Consider the following 17,427-nt stretch of genomic DNA (forward strand, 5'->3'; position numbering starts at 1 on the left):
GATCCCCAGGCTTGTGTGGCAAGTGCCTTTACCATCTGAGCCTTCTTGTCAGTCCTGTTTTTAATTTTTTATGAAATTTTATATGAAAACATACCATGTTTTCCAAAGAAACCTTGTCATTTAACATTCCTGTCAACTGCACGGTTTCCAATTTCTTCATATCCTCACTAATACTTGTTATTTTCTGAGATTGGTTTTTTCCCTCTCTCCTTCCTTTCTTTTTGATAGTATGAAATGACATGTCACTGTGGTTTGGCACAGAATCTTCATTTTAAAATAACTTTTCGGGGGGGAGGGATAATTTTAGATTTACAAAGAAGTTGTGGATAGGAAGGAGAGCCCCTGGGTGTCTCCTTCAGTTTCCATTTCTCCAAGTGCTATCACCTGGTCATGGCACTTTATCAAGTTTGACAGCTGTTTTGTTATCGCATGAGTGTATACTCATGTACATGCATGAACACACATGAGAGAGAGAGAGAGAGAGAGAGAGAGAGAGAGAGAGAGAGAGACTCTTCCTTTTAAATTTTATTCATTTGTGTGCAAGAGAGGAGTATAAACCCAGGGACCTCAAACATACATGCTGGGCAAAAGCTCTACTAATAAGCTATATCTTTTGTCTCACACAGTAATTTCAAATTGTTTTTATTTATTATGCGTGTGCCCATGTGTGTCTTAGTTATCTTTCTACTGGAAGACAAAAAACATCATAACCAAGGTAACTTAGAAAAGAAAGCATTTAATTTGGCACTCACAGTTCCAGAGGGTCAGAGTTCATAGCCATTATGGTGGGAAGCATGACAGTAGGCAGGCATAGTCTTGGACAGTAGCTGAGAGCTTACATCTGATCCATAAACATGAGGCAGAGATACAGACACAGAGACAGACACAAGAGTTGACGGAGGGGCTGGAGAGACGGCTCAGAGGTTAAGAGCATTGCCTGTTTTTCCAAAGGTCCTGAGTTCAATTTCCAGCAACCACATGGTGGCTCACAACCATCTGTAATGAGGTCTGGTGCCCTCTTCTGGCCTGCAGGCATACACACAGACAGAATATTGTATACATAATAATTAAATAAATACTTTAAAAAAAAAAGAGTTGACGGAGTTAACTGAGAATGGTGTGGGCTTTTGAAACCTCAAAGCCCACTCCCAGTGACATGCCTCCTTTAACAAGTTCACACCTCCTGATCCTTCCCAAAGAGTTCCACCGATTGGGACCAAGTATTCAAATGAGCATATGGAGCCATCCTCCTTTAAACCACCATGTATGTTTCAGTATAGTAGCATGTGTGTACCCCAATGAGTGTGCAGCAATCAGAGGGTGTTCAACGTGGCTAGAGGACAACTTGGTGGCCTCAGTTCTCTCTTTCCACCTTTACATGGGTTCCAGGGATTAACTCAGGTTGCTAGGCCTATGTGCAGGGCTTTGCCCCTTGAACTGCCTTAAAAGGCCTCACATGGTGTTTTTCACATGTGCTACTGATCTAGAAGCTAGGAACGTTCTCCCAGAGAAATATATCTCAGGTGTTACCTGGAAGGCAAGTGTGAATGAATGCAGGAAACAGGGTGCGATCCAGGCAGATGGAACAAACTGTGTCAAAGCCTGGGGGTAATAAAGACGCTTGAGGATAATCATAATAGCAATAATAGTAATTTATTGACACTTACCATATGCCAAGCCTTGGTAAGCACTTCAGAATGTTATTTCACTTAATTTTTCACAACAAGTCTATAAAGCGAGAGATGTGATCGTTTCTGTCTTCCAGATGGGACAACTGAGAGTTGAAAGAAATAACTTGTCCAAGGTCACCCAACCAGCTTAAAAATGGCAGAGGCAAGATTTGAACTGACCAGGCCCCCCAGCACACACATGCACACACACACACACACACACACACACACACACACACTCACACACACACTCACAATTCCTTTTACCCCACCTGATTCAGTAAAGTTACCCACTTACCCGCAGAAGGAAGTAAAGCATTAGACACAGTTTGCCCTGCCCGAGTCTGTTCCACCTCTGGCCTTCCCAAACCATTCACCTTTTGGGGCACTGAGAGGCATTGCCATTCTGAACTGTTGCTAACTGTTATTATTTCTCTTGTTTGAATTGCTAGCTGAGTGGATGGTTGAATGAATACATAAATAGAAATAAAACGCATTGGTAATAATCGGCAATTATCTACTCATTCACGTGTTTACCTGTTCGATGCCTGCCTCTCCCACTGAGCTTCCAACCCTCCGATGGCAAGAATCCCATCTGTTCACCGAATCTGAAACCAACAGATGCTGAGTTTTCGGAGGAGTTTTGGTGGCGCTTTGTCCTAAACTCAGGACCTTGTGAATGCTAGGCAAACACTCTACTCCTCAACTACATCTCTAGCCCTTTCCATATTTTTTAAATAATTGAAAATAAGAATTTCAGCATCTCTGTGATGTCAGATGAGTGGCTTTTATTTAACTTTTTGGAATTCTAGGGATTGAGCTGGGGCCTTTATGCATTCTAGGCAACTGCTCTGCCACTGAGTACAACCCAGATCTGATTTTTGTTTTTGAGGATAAAGAAACGGAATGTCGGACATCATTTAAGATGTTGGCCACAGCTTCCTCTGTCTCCAGCCTCACTTGTCCATTTGTTGTACCCCACGGAAAGTGTTAGAGGTTGTATTCTGTGCAAAGAGAGACAGGACATACCTTGATCTATCTAATATAAGAAACATCTCTTGGGCCAGGCGGTGGTGGCACACACCTTTAATTCCAGTACTTTAGAGGCATAGGCAGGCAGATCTCTTGGGTTTGAGGCCAGCCTGGTCTACAGAGTGAGTTCCACAACAGCCAGGGCTACACGGAAAAGCTATGTCTCAGAAAAGAAAAGAAGGAAGGAAGGAAGGAAGGAAGGAAGGAAGAAATCTTAAAGAAACATCTCTTTTGGCTATTAAAAAGTCTAGAAGCAGAAGTGGCAGTCTTTGTTCAAGAAGACTGACAACAGGGGCTGGAGAAATGGCTCAGAGGTTAAGAGCACTGGCTGCTCTTCCAGAGGTCCTGAGCTCAATTCCCAGCAACCACATGGTGGCTCATAATCATCATATAATGAGATATGGTCCCCTCTTCTGGCCTGCATGGATAAATACAGGCAGAACACTGTATACATAATAAATAAATCTTAAAAAAATAAAAGAATACTGTCAACATGCCAGGTATGATGGCACATGCCTGCAATACCAGAACCTGGGAGGTAAAGGCAGGAGGATAAGAAGTTCAAAGATAAGTCTGGGGAGATGGCTCAATGAGCAAAATACTTGCTATACAAGCATGAGGGCAGGAGTTTGGATCCCCAGAATGCATGTAAACACTGGGCAGGCATGGCAGTCTGCCTGTAATACTAGCACTTGGCAGGCAGAGACAGGGGAACCACAGGACAAGCTAGGTAGATGTACTTGGAGGAACTAGTGAGCTCTGGGTTCAGTGAGATTCTGCCTTAATAAATAAAGTGAAGAGTGATCAAGGAAGGCATCTGCCTCCAACTTTGGGTCTCTACATATATGCACACATGTGCGCATGCATTTGCACACACATGTACTTACATACATGTTTACACACTTACACACACGCTCAAACATGGCACTAACACACATAAAAAAACGTATGAGCTGTGTGAGATCCTGTCTCAAAAAATGTCAGGGGAAGATGGGAGATAACATGTCAGTAAAATGTTTGCCTTGCAAGCATGGGACCTGAGTATGATTCCAAAATGCACATTAAAAAATCTGGATGTGGTGACATGTATAACCCCAGAACTGGGAAGGCAGAGATAGTAGTTCCCTGGGGTTCACTGGCCAGGTTAGCCTATTGACCAAGCTCCAAGCCAATGAGAGACCCTGTCTCAAAACAAACAAACAAACAAACAACAAACAAACAAACAAACCCAAAATGGACAGCTCCTGGGGAATGACATCTGAGACTGACCTCTAACCTCTACCTGTGCATATGAATGCATGTGTACACAGACAATGAGCAAGGTAAACCCAAACGCATCTTCAGAAAGTCAACTGCATTCAAGAAGAGAAGGGGCCAATGACCTCCCTAGCACTTTTCCTATTTTGGGAGTTGGCTTCCGGTGCAGTATCCGAGCTAGCTGAAAGACCATGCCGCAGGTGAAGGCATAATTGCTCCTTACTTTCCCTGGCTCCTCCAGTGTTAAATTAGCTTTATGTCAATACCACATCAGCAGCTGGGATGAATTATTGAAGCTCATTCACTGCAATGGGCCCAGGTTCCACTCGCTTTATGGGATGGAGGTGAATGTGAGCATATTATTTCTGTCTGTCGTGTTGCGGTCAGTATATTTTCAGTCTGTCACGAATATGAAGGGACTCGGGCCTAATGTGCAGCTCATTCCAGCCTCTGTTTTTCATAAGAGCAGTGGAGATGGGTATAGTGGGAGGGCTTAGCCCCTGGAGGGGACAGAGGAGCGGGGGAATATTAGTGCTGACCACTCTGCACACTGTTATCCCAAATACCTGTTCAGCTACACAGAAACACATAATACCAGCACACATACGTGCATGTGCACATGCAGAAATACACACCACCAGCACACGTATATGCATGTCTACATTTAGAGTGTTAATAAACTGAACTCACTAGTGGTCCAGGGGCAAAAATATAGAGGAAGGTCAACATTTTAAAAGAATGATTTTCCAAAAGATTACAGATTTTCAAGCCTTCTCCTCTCCTCCACTTTCAGGACCAAGGCTTCTCTAGAAGTGTTGGCTGGTTTGTGTTCTACACTTGGCCAGGGTGAATAACCTAGAACGTACACTGGCAAGGACGCAGAGCTCAGTTGTTGGAGGCTCCTGTGCAGCTGAAAGAGTTGTCTCCCTTCTCTGCACTCCTCCACTCAGGAGCTGGTGTGCTCCTGAATTTCAGTGTGTGTTTCCGCTGATCGGTCCAGATGCCAGAATGATTAACTACAGCTCTGCATGTACTCAGGCACACCTGCGCTGATGTTTACTGTCACAAAGAAACATCTACACTTTTACTTTCTTTTACACACACACACACACACACACACACACACACCATTCCCAGAGATAAACCTCCTTAGCCACGTGGTCTGGTTGACTATCCAATGAGAAGGTCTCCTGATTCTATCAGCAGGTCGCATGCCTTCACAAATCCCACCATTAAATATTTATTCTTATGGGAGTTCCCAGCTGAGAATCGAATACCTCTGGTCAAGGCATCACACCATAAAGTTATCATCTAACATTTTGGCAGGAACTCCCTACTGCCCAGGGAACTTCCTTCTCCTTGTCTGATTCTTAATCATTCTTCTGGTCTGGTTCTGTTTGGATCTCCCTAGCAGGGGAGGGCAAGTTTTCCCATTATTCACCCTTATTACTCCCCCATCATTTCCCTTGCATAAAGCTATTACATTTGCAACCAATATGCTTGTGTGGTTCTAGGTGTTTGTTGGTTGTGTGGTTTGTTATAGGTGTTATTCATGTGTCTAAGTAGGTAGTGGCTGTCTTGCTTTCTCTTCTATGCCCTCAGTGCCAGCATAATGCTTGCTAAAGAGTAGATATTCAATAAACTTAAATGAAATTGGAGGGTTTGAGAAAAGGAGAACAGAGAAAGAGATGGGGGACATAAAGGTCAGAGATGATGGTTCTAAATCCTGCTGATCTTCCGACTCTTAATATCACACCCTCTCTTCCTCACTGCCGGAATGTCGCCATGCCATCCTTCATGTGGCATGTTAAAAGCCTGTTGGAACCACAGGGGACTGAGCTAGGGATAAAAAGAGGAAGATTATTCAGAGAGAGGAAGCAGGTTTCAAGGAGCATCCTAACCTGATCCGGATCCCCACTTCTCCAGAAAGTGACTGAGCATGTACAGAAAAAACCTTGAAGGAGTGAGGAAGGTTCTCTTTCTATTGTTTTTTTTTTTTTTTTTTTAATGAAAAGTATCTATTCCTGAGGACATACACAGTTAATCATTGCAAAAATACTCGCGGGGGGGGGGGGAGGGAGGAAGGATGAATATGGGATCAGGGAAGAATATATTTCAACTAAGGGAGTCATTTTAGGGTTTACAGGAGACTTGATTATATATGGGATCCCAGGTCCAAGGAGAGATCCCCCAGATTGTTCTCTGGACAGAGGAGAGGGTGCCTGAATCGGCCGTGGCCCATAACCATACTGATGTATATTTTGCTTATCACCATAGATCCTTCATCTGGCGAAGGACGGCGATACAGTCGGAGACCCACATTGGAGCACCGGACTGAGCCCCCCGAGGTCAAAATGAGGAGCAGAAGGAGGAAGAACATGAAAAACGAAATCAGTACTGCGAGGGATGCTATCACCCACTGATACACGGGAACGGATCTAATGAGAGTTTACCAAGGCCAGTTGGACTGGGACTGAACGAGGACGTGATCTAACCAGATTCTCGGAATTTGGCCGGATTCTCTGACTGTGGCTGGCCCGAAGTCTTTCTGAAAAGCCATTGACTATGATACTGGGACCTGTTTCCTCTGCATATACTGGATTTTGGGGATCCAGTCTGTTTGGACACTCACCTTCCTGGACCTGGAGGGAGGGGGAAGGAACTGGAACTTCCCACAGGGCAGGAAACCCTGACTACCCTAAGGGACGAAGAGGGAGGAGGAGAGGGAGTGGGGGGAGTGGGAGGGTGTTGGGAAGAGGGGCAGAAATGGAAACTTTTATAATTTAATAAAATTTACTTTAAAAAAATACTCGCAGATACTCTCTATCAAAAGTTCAGTATGTATCAGGCACTGGCCAAGTGTTTCATATCTATCACCCCAGCCAACCCTCTTAGCCACCTTGTGAGATAGGTACACAGTTATTTCCATTTTATAGCTGGAAGAACAAGCCCAGAGAGAAGAAATAATAAACTGAACTCACTAAGGTCACACAACTAAGAAATGGCGGAGTAGTTATAGCACAACTGTAAGGCCGGGTTTTTAAACCCAGGATATTCTGTTCATCCCTAAACTCTTTTTTTTTTAAATTTATTTTATTACATATACAGTGTTCTGAGCACCAAACCTCATTACAGATGGGTGTGAGTCATCATGTGGTTGCTGGGAATTGAACTCAGGACCTCCGGAACAGCAGTCAGTTCTCTTAACCTCAGAGCCATCTCTCAAGCCCTTCCTAAACTCTTTAGGAGACCAGGGAGTCGGGCCACCCCGAGTCCTTACATTTTTATAGTCACTCAACAGACACACACTGATGCTATTTAGTGGACTTGTGATATATCTGGAATGTCAGCAGATGACACCGTTTCCTTACAACCCTCAGGCCCTGTCTCCTGACTCCTGGCCTCAGAGGAGAGATGCCCAAACATCTGTTATTTCAGAAGGAAGCTAACACCAACAGCAAGGAAACATCAATTCCTCGGTGTTTTCCAGCAAAATATTCCTAGACTCCTGGCCCTCCTGCTTGAAAGATGAGCCTTTGAAAATACTCAGAGTGTTTTTCTTCTGCATCCCTCAGGGGAGTCCTGGGCCTTGTTGCAGAATGATGGTCATAAGGTCGGTGGCAGGTGGACTTCATGGAGCCACACAGACCCACACCAGATAGCATAAGAGAGAAGCTGCCATTGTTACCAGGGGCCTATGCTCAAGGCTCTGGATTATCACGTACGTACAGCTAGCTGTTTGTGGGCAGCAAGAACATCATAGCTTTGACTTTGAGGTCACAATCTTGTCTGTCTTTAGTTTTGTTCTTCCAGCAAATCTCAGAGTCTGGTTTCCTTAGCTCCAAATTAGAACCGAGGTCAGTTTGATTTCTAGATTTGTGCTGCTGAAACTTGGTCGGAGACAGATACTTTCTGAATCATCCTGTCACCATGTCCCGATCTCATACTACCTGCTTAGCTTCCAGACATTGCAGTGACAGGTGGTCCTGTTCCTTCTTCCTTTTCTGGGGTGTATGCGTGTCTGTGTGTGCTGGAGATTGAGCCTAGAGCCTTAAGCAAGTACTATAACATTGAAATAGGTTCCCAGAATTCTTTCTACGTTTTATCCGAGACCGGCCTTGAACTCACTCAGGCAAGCCTGGACCTCACAGTCCTCCTGTTTAAGCCTCCTGTTGTAGCTGGATGGTAAGCGTGTGCCACTGTGTTCTGCTCCTGCTTTCTTCTAATGAGAAGCCTAGAGATCTGGTCTGATTTCTCTGACCCCCTTCACATCGGGGCACTTAAGTCACCAGATGGCAGGAAGAAGGAAGATGCCTTTCTGTTGTCCCTGGCTTTGTTTTCCCAACATGTCACTTAGTTATTGTGTGTGCACATGCGCAGGTCAGAGGACAGCTTGCAGGAGCCCGTTCTCTCCTTCCACCACGTGAGTTCTGGAAATCAGACTCAGAGCATTCAAACACTTTTACCCACCACGCCGTCTGCCCGGATCTTCGCTGTTAAGTAGAACCCTAGAGACGTGGAATTCTCTTGTAAGAGCCATTCCAGCTTGCCGATCTCTGCTTCCTAATTCCTGGAGAGCAAATCTCTGGCAAAGCATTCTTTAAATCAATAGTTCCACCATCGTGGCATTTTGATTTCTAATTTTGCCAGTCACGGCAAACATTCTAGCTCTCCTGATGCAGTTTCTGGGAGTCCATTCCTCAAGCCCTTTCAATTATTGTGGAATACTAATTCCCTAAATTAACTCCCTCCCGTTTAAAATACTTAGAAAGGTTTCTATTTCCTATACTGAACTGAACCCTCACACAGTCATAAAGTGAAACAAACCGAAACCAAACAAACAAAAGTCAGTGTTGTAGAAAAGACATTTTTTTTAAACCACTGATTAAGTCAATAGTCCAGATTGCTATAACAAAAGACAGAATGACAGAAGAAAACTAGATATAGTTATTTAGTGTTTTGTCTGACACAAGAGCCTTCATAAGAAAATGAAGAACCAAAGAAACAGAGAAACCTGTTTAATAAAAATTAACTTTAGATAATTTAAATTTACATTGTAAATTTCACTGATCATATAGCTCAGTGAAACTGTCCTTAACACAAACAAACTGTGGCCCACAAAAACAAAAACAGCTACCATAAGTCATATCTCTTATTAATATAGTGTAAGCTTTCTCACTCAGAGAAAACAAGGACATCTGAACTCCTCAAATTATATGTACTAAATGTGTGCAATTCAGGCCAGTAAAATAGTTCAGTGGGAAAAGGCCTCTGTTGCCAAATCTGATGATGTGAGTTCAAGTCCCAGAACCCACATGGTGGCAGGGAAGAACTGACTCCCTCAAGTTGTCTTCTGAATTCCACATATGTACTGTGATGTATGTACACACACACACACACACACACACACACGGGGATTGGGGAGACAGAACAGAATAGAACAGTTTTAAGCTGAACATGATAGTACATTGTTTTAATACCAACACTCAGAGGGCAGAAGCAATCAGATCTCTAAGTTCAAGGCCAGCCTGACCTACAGAGTTCCAGGACAGATAGGACAACACAGAGAAACCCTGTCTCAAAAAAACTAACTAAGTAACTAACTAACCATCTGGGGTAGGAGTTCCTTTTGTTTGTGTGTTGCTTTCATTGGTTAATGAATAAAGAAACTGCCTTGGCCTAGTTGATAGGGCAGAACTTAGGTAGGTGGGAAAGACAGAACTGAATGCTGGGAGGAAGAAAGGCAGAGAAAGAGAGAGAATCCAGCAATCCAGCAATCTGAAAGAGCAGCCAGGGAAGAAAGAAAAAGGAGCAGACGCAGGCTCTGCATCCACATTTATAGTATAAGAGGCTACACCCTAGTAGGCGGGTAACCACAAGCTGTAAGATTTCCTACAGCAACTATCAGCATTTTTATCTCAGCTGTATCTCAATAAAAATGATTAATATATTGGCTGGAGAAATGACTTAGCAGTTAAGAGCACTGGCTGCTCTTCCAGAGGACCCAGGTTCAATTCCCAGCACCCACATGGTAACTCACAATTGTCTGTAACTCCAGTTCCAGGTGGTCTGACATCTTTACAGCAATACGCATACAAATAAAGTTAAATAAATAAATTTTTAAAAAAGATGACTAATATTACAACAATACATTTTTAGAAGATAGAGAGGCAGAGACAGAGAAGAGAGACAGATAGTCAAAGAAACAGACTTATTTCAGGGGCTTATGGCTCCTGTGGTGGTTTAAAAGAAAACGGACCCCAAAGGGAGCAGCACTATCAGGACGTGTGGCTTTGTTGGAGGAAGTGTGTCCCTATGGAGGCAGGCTTTGAGGTCTCAAGTATGTTCAAGCCACACCCAGTGTCTCAGCTCACTTCCTGCTGCCTGCAAGATGTAGAACTCTCTCAGCTCCTTCTCCAGCACCATGTCTGCCAGTGTGTCACGATGCTCCACTATGACATTAACAGACTAAACCTCTGAAACTGTAAGTGGGCCACCACAATTAAATGTTTTCCTTTAGAAGAGTTGCCCTGTCATGGTATCTTTTCACATCAATAGAAACCCTTACTAAGACAGCTCCTAATGGAGATAAGCAGACAAGCAAGCATGCAGTGCAGATGTTAATGTTTAGAAGTCTGCTATATGGTCAACTTCCACTGTTGAACACATAGTACTTTACAGACTTACACACATGCACACATAAATCATGACTTAAGATTCACTCTCTTGCCAGGAGGTGGTGGTGCACGCCTTTAATCCCAGCACTTGGGAGGCAGAGGCAGGCGGATCTTTGTGTTCGAGGCCAGCCTGGTCTACAAGAGCTAGTTCCAGGACAGGCTCCAAAGCTACAGAGAAACCCTGTCTTAACACCCCCCCCAAAAAAAAGAAAGAAAAGAAAAAAAAGAAAAAGAAAAAAAAGACTCTCTCTCTTTCATTGAAAACTCCCTCCCTCCCTGTATTTTTTCACTCTGATGGCCTCAGTGACATGAGCAATGATGGAGAAGACACAAGAGACATGTATGTTAGAAGAACAAGAATGCAGGTGACAGCTGAACGTGGTGGCACAGGCCTTTAAAACAAGCACTCGGGAGGCAGAGGCAGGTGGATCTCTGAGTTTGGGAACAACTTGATCTACAGAGTGAGGGTGAGGTTCACAGAGTGAGTTCCAGGATGGCTAGGACTACATAGAGAAATCTTGTCTCACAAAAAAAAAAAAAAAAAAAAAAAAAATCAAGGACAGGCTACAATGGGAGTGAAGCTAAGCTGAAGTGAGGGAAGGAGGTGGATGAAGAGGTGTTTGAAAGACATATGGGTCACTTAATATCTGTTGCAAAGTGAGGGACATATGGGTCACTTAATATCTGTTGCAAAGTGCCTGGAAAATAGAAGACATTTTATAAACATTTACAGAACCAAAGAACAAACTCAGGGAGGTTCTGGGAGCAGGGCAGCACAGCATGGGGCATACAACCAACATTTATGGAGTTTCAGCATAAGACAAGCAATCCACTGAAAATTTTTATCTTCACTAACACTCCATGAGCCCACTTAACAGACGAAGAGACTGGGGCTCAGATAGTTGAAGGAGCTTAATCACAGGGGCAGTAAGTGACAGAGGTAAGAGTTGAATACTTGTTTGACTGAATTCTTTCCAGTACACTGTATGAATTCCCCATTGAGTCAAGGGTCGGTTTGTGCCCCTCACTTCCCTTACTACTTTAAACAGCCTAAAGTCTAGAGGGGACCCCAAAAGGTATTGTCCTGAGAAAAGTATTAAAAGAGGGGAGATGGGGTGCTTTTCCCTCACTGAGGAGGGGCCATATTAAAGCCTCATCTTCAACAACAGAAAGAAAAACAATTTGAAACTTAATCATCTTCCAGAATTATGATCCCTCCCCGCAGCAGGGAGCACATTAGTAGAACTGAGAAATGATAATTCAGCAGCCCCCAACCCAGCAGGGAGGAAAAGAGGAGGGAAGGCGGGAGAGAGGGAGGAAAGCGGGCATAGGCAGAGAGGTGGGGGAGGGGCGACAAGGCCTGAGCTCCGAGGGTTCTTTTTTCCCTGCTCAGATCTGAGACTGGGTTCGGAGGAACAGTTTCATAACATTCGCTTCCTCGGTTCTGCTCAGATAGAGTAAGAGACATGTTGCTCCCCGGGTCAGTTCTAAGCATCGAGGGATTTTCCCTCCCACCTCTCCCCGCCAGAGCATCCAAGCCCACCTAGGATAGATGTAGTCTGCGGTCTTAACTTAGGTGAGGAAGACTTCGTGAGCTCTTAGGGCTGACTCCAGAGCCCTTGTCTATTGGCACTTAGGCGAATTAGCAGTTTCTCAAACCTGAAGTGCTGGACAGCTCCCGACTCTGCACTGGTTTTCTCGAGTGCAGAGAGGTGGGGCCAGACTTCGCCCGCCCCTTCTCTGACACCGCAGCAGTCCCCACCCTCAAGGGATGCGCGAAGGCTGCTGGGAACTACAGGGGACCCAACTTGGGGTCACGAAAGGGTCCCGACTGAGATCTGGTGGGGACCTTGAAACTAGAGGCCCCCTCTCCGGAGGGGCGGGCAACTTCTCCAGACGCATTCCTTCCTTCTGAGTCGAGACCCCTCAGTCCCCAAGCTACATGCCACCCCCCGCGGGGGGGACAATGGTGCCTTCAGCCCCCAGACATGAATGAGGCCTTTGAGAGCTGCACGCCATGAGGTCAGCAGAGGCCACCGGGTCCCCTGGGGCTGCCCAGCCTTCTAATTCCAAGTCTCTGGGCTAAGAAGGATGAGGAGCTGGTGGGGGAGAGGTGTCCCTTGGTCCCTGTCTTAGAGACTAATGGGTCCTGCCTGAGAAGAAAGGCATTCCCAATCGAGTAGTTTCTGATAAACAAGGATCTTAAAGAGGTGAAGATGGCGGCGTGTGTGTGTGTGTGTGTGTGTGTGTGTGTGTGAGAGAGAGAGAGAGAGAGAGAGAGAGAGAGAGAGAGAGAGAGAGAGATTCCCTTTCTCCATGCCAGGCGAAGATAGTTCTGCGGTCCCTTCTCAGGAGGCAGCAGAGCAAACTGCATACAAGTAGACTCTAGCAGGCATTTTCTATGTCTTACCTCCCCTTCCTAAAGCAGGGTCCCACTCTGGATGGAGCAGAACCCCACGATCTCTCAGTACCCATGTTCCTTCATCTGGGGCTGCCCTTGAGGCCTGGTCCCTCTTTCCTTCTGTCTCCCCTCCCACTCCTGCACTGCACAACCTACCAGGTTTCTATGGAAACGGGCTAGGAAGGCTCTGCCTGGAGGCCAAGGCCACTACTGCTCTTGAAGGGAGGGTAGAAAAGAAATTGAAAGTGAAGATCAGGAAACAAGTTCTCTCGTCATTCCCAGAGGGGAAGCAGGTGTGTTGGGAGTGAGGCGTTCTCCAGGAGTGGGGCCCAGGAACAGAGAGAGATGTAACTGAATGTTTAAGGGGTTCCCTCTTATACCCCCAGTTCCCAGTGCTACAGACAGTTAGACAAGCTCCCTCAGAGGGAGCATTAGTGGGGGCTAAAGGGTGAGGTGGGGGGACACAGGACAGGTAATACCAAGACTTCTGATTCTTCCTCCCTTGCTACCCAAGCTTCTCTTCCTTTTAGAACCTGCCCTTTGGAGAGGATGTCTCTCCAGGGAAATAAGAAATGAAAGAGGAAATAAGAGTGGGGTTAGAGTAATTGGGGTGCTGAGGAGCCTCTCTTAGGCAGGCAGTGCTAGAGGTACTAGTACTGTTAGGTCCCTTTATGGCACCCTTCTCTACTCAGGCACCTTCACTGAGGAGTTGGGGATGGGTGGGGTGGTCCAAGGATGGTAGTTTTCTTGCCTCAGTCCATCCTTTCAGGGTGTCGGGCTATAAAAAGAGGAAAGTGGACCAAGCATGGGCTAGGAGCAAAGGAGGAGGATAAGCCTAAGACAGGGCAGGGGAGGGGTGGGTGGGCAGGTGCGGAAGGATTCTACTAGGGAAGGTATGGAGACTCTTAGATCTTACTCTCTCCTCATATGCTAACCCCAGGAAAAGCTGTCACTTGACCAAGGACTGCTGAAAATCTCAGAATCCCAGGAAAGTATGCTATGCGGTCTCTCGGGAAGCAAGCTCCCAGGTTATCAGAAGGTTCAGAAGCTCCCTAAAGAAGAGGGGGAGTGGAAGGGCTCCCCTGAGAACCAAGGGTTTCCAGAATATCACCCATCAACACTTCTTTGGCCATAGCCCCAAGTATAGCCATCCCGGTGTTTGCTTATTTTGGTTATTTTTTGATCAGATATTTTGGCACTATGCACACTGCCTCCTGTTGCCATGGCAGCCGTGACAGGGGCTGAGGCACCGTGAGAAAAATACCAAAATTAATGAGTGAGCGAAAGTGCAGCCGAGAGAAAAACAAGGTTAAAAAAAGAGTTAAAACAGTAATGAAAACAGGCTTCTGAGCTCCACAGCAGAGCAGCTGCTGAGGCCTCCCAGAGCAGCAGCTCCAGCCTGACCTTAGGTTGCTGGCATCTCCCAGACCTCTAGACAGGACTCACCTGCCCTCCCCCACCCAGCCCATCACAGACCCAGCAATGGCCACTGGAGGACCATCCTAAGCCGATCGGCTCCCATTTCCAGTAGCATGCTACCTCCCAGAACAGCATCTTGGGGAACAGCTCCTCATCTCCTAGACAACGGAGTCTTAGTTACAGCCCCCACACAACAGTGGTCCAGCTATATTACCAAGAAATGGCGTCCTAGCTACACCCGAGCTTCAGAGCTTTAGCTGCAGGCGTAGCAGCATCCCAGTGAGAGCCTTGCACACAAGAACAGCCCAGTCACAATTCTGGGCAATAGCATCTTAGCTATAGCCAATCCTCAATATGCTGTCATCACAGCTACAGCCTCAGGACCAATAGCGTGCCAGCTACAGTCCTATATACAACAGTAGCTCGGCTCTTATCCCAGGTAACAGCCTGCTTCTCAGGTACAGGCTCCTAGCAACAGCTTTTTTTAATCTCCTAGACCTACACAGTGTATTTCAGCTACAGCCCTAAACACATCAAATTAACATGGAACAGCTTAGCTATAGCCAGTCCCAGGGGTACCAGTATCTTACCTACAGCTTCCAGACCAAAGGCTTTTCAGTGACAGCCCCCCCTTCAGCACACACAGATACATATAAACCCATTACTTCACAACAGCTTCTTGGGTCGTGTGGTTATCTGGCTACAACCTAGGCATGCCAGCATCACAGCAAAATAGAGGCAACAGCCTTTCTCTTGGTTTCAGATTCTAATGTATCCCAGCCTTCTTAGCTAGAGCCCAGCCCAGGTAAACACATATCAGCAAGCATCCCAGCCATTTTCCTACCTAGCATCACCCAGGCTTCATTCTCTGGACACAGTCCCAGATGGACTCTCAGTCACTGTCAGTTTGAGGAGCCTCCCCCAACGCCTCACTTGCCAACTGGTCCTCCTCCCAGTTTGGTACAGGGCCAAGCGCCTGGCTTCTCTTCTTCAGATGCTACCCCCTCTACTCCCCAACCATTCTCCTCAAAGTCTCAGCTCTGCCTGCCCTCCCAGGGGAAAACAAGCCCCAATACTCGTACCTACATTGTCCCAACTCAGGTCCCTACAGACACAACCTGGCTGCTGGAGTCGGAAGGGACCTACAGCAGGACAGACTCCTAAGCACACCCCTGCTATTACTGCCTTGGCCCAGTTCGACTCCAACCACTTGGTGCAGGATTTGGGGTTGATGGTGGTGGAGCAGGGAGGACGGAGGGGAACATCTGGGAGATTAGCATTTCCTGCCCAGCTCTGAGGCTGCTGATCCTGCTCAGCCCTGAGCAAAGGAGGAGAACAGAGGAGCCTTTGAATAGCTCCCAGCAAGCAGCCTGGGGAGGGTTTGCTGCAGTGGGCAGCAGGCACATGCTGGGGGCAGGGAGTCTGGGGCAGCTCCTCTGTGGAAGATTTCTTCCCTCCGGCCCACTGATTTGCTTCTCGGTGCTGTGCTCAACGATGGGGCGAGTGTTGCGAGGGACAGAGAAAAGCCACTTAAAGGACAGGCCCTCCTCCCACCAACTTTCTGCCACTCCTGTTGAGAACCCCAGTTGGGCTCCTGGGGCTGAAGGATAGGGTTACGGACAAGTAGAGGGTCCAGATCATGAAGGGAGAAGAATGGAGGTTAGGGGTGCCCTTCCAGATCTCTGGTAGTTCTCCGTTGCTTCTTCAAGCTAGCTACAGAGCTCACCCCGACCTCGAAGAATGCCCCACATAAAGAGGCCCAGAGGCTAGAAACATGAGAAAGCAGAAGAAAAAATAACATGAGACAGAAGTAAGATAGGTAGGAAAGAGATAGGTGGGGGAAATGAGGGAGGGACAGAGATGGAATGGGGGTGGGGGTCGGTGGCTGTGACAGAGACCCAGAGAGCAGTCTTCTCATATAAGGGCCTTTCCCAAACATAGCATCAGACCTTGCTACAGATGCTCTTCCCCATTCGTTTGACCTGGAACATGGGGCCTTGGCTTAGAAAGCAGCGCTAGGCAGGAGGTCCTACTGAATTGGGGCACTTGGCAGCCTGGGTACCAAAACCTGAGCAAGAGGGAGTGCCCAGGCTGCTCGAGTACCTCAAGATGGCGCCAGAGAGCCAGAGCTGAGCTCTCGAAACCAAGTATTGGGAGTGTGAGACACTGCGTGTGACACGGTGTGTGACTCGCCGAGTGTGTGACAGAGAGCCTGTGGCACTGTGAGGGCGTGTGACACAAGTCGTGACACTGAGCGGCTTCACGGGGTAGCGATCCCTTTGACTCTATGAGGTGTGTTAAGTCACCGCCTCAAGTGCATCTCTACACCGCCCAAGAGGGCAGGTGCTGAGGGGACCCTCCAACAGCCTCAAATCAGGAGCGTCATTTCATCCTCACACTTGAACACCTACCTTCCTCGCCCTCACTCTAGAGCTCCAAGATCTCCTGCCCTAAGCTTTCTACGGTCCCCTTCCAGTCTCACCCCCACTGCAGCTCCGTCCGGAGAGGGAGGGGCGGACTTCCCCTGAGCGCAAAGAGAAGGGAGGGCCACTCGGGGTGGCCCGGGGGTCTGACTGGGAAGAGGGGTGGACTTGGTTGGTCAGCTGCCCAGGGAAGATGCCGGGGGAAGAATGAACTAGAGGAGACACTTCCCCTGCCTTGACTTCCCAGGAGGCAGGGCGGGGTGGGGGGTGGACGGGGGACAGGTGTTTGAGGCAGGAGAGAGCATTTCCGACGGGGTCCTAGATGGACGCTTGGGTGGGATGAGTGTAAGGTGAAGAGCCGAAAAGGAAGCCAGTGCACCCGGCCTTAGGCAGGAGTGTGTGGTGGTGGTGGTGGTGGCGGCAGCGTAAGAGGAGGGGGCACTTGTTTGGGGGCGCGGTGCTCAGGGTCCCCTTCCAGCGGGACCAGAACGGTCCCGGCTCCACCTCCCGGCCTAAGGCGGGGGGGGGGGGGGGGGGGGGGGAGGGCG

At 47.2% G+C, this 17,427-nt stretch overlaps 1 long non-coding RNA gene across 1 annotated transcript; it reads right to left on the reverse strand.

Annotated features, from left to right (window-relative positions):
- Positions 1-716: 716 nt before the first annotated feature.
- Positions 717-17,340, reverse strand: LOC125390499 (uncharacterized). The gene is made up of 4 exons (XR_015734711.1): positions 15,301-17,340; positions 2,208-2,278; positions 1,531-1,602; positions 717-1,026 (listed from the first exon to the last, which is right to left on the reverse strand). It is a non-coding gene; the product is annotated as an uncharacterized LOC125390499 (long non-coding RNA).
- Between the last annotated feature and the right edge of the window lie 87 nt (positions 17,341-17,427).

The sequence above is a fragment of the Myodes glareolus genome, chromosome 13 (genome assembly GCF_982192425.1).
Source record: "Myodes glareolus chromosome 13, mMyoGla1.1, whole genome shotgun sequence".
NCBI classification, from domain to species: Eukaryota; Metazoa; Chordata; class Mammalia; order Rodentia; family Cricetidae; genus Myodes; species Myodes glareolus.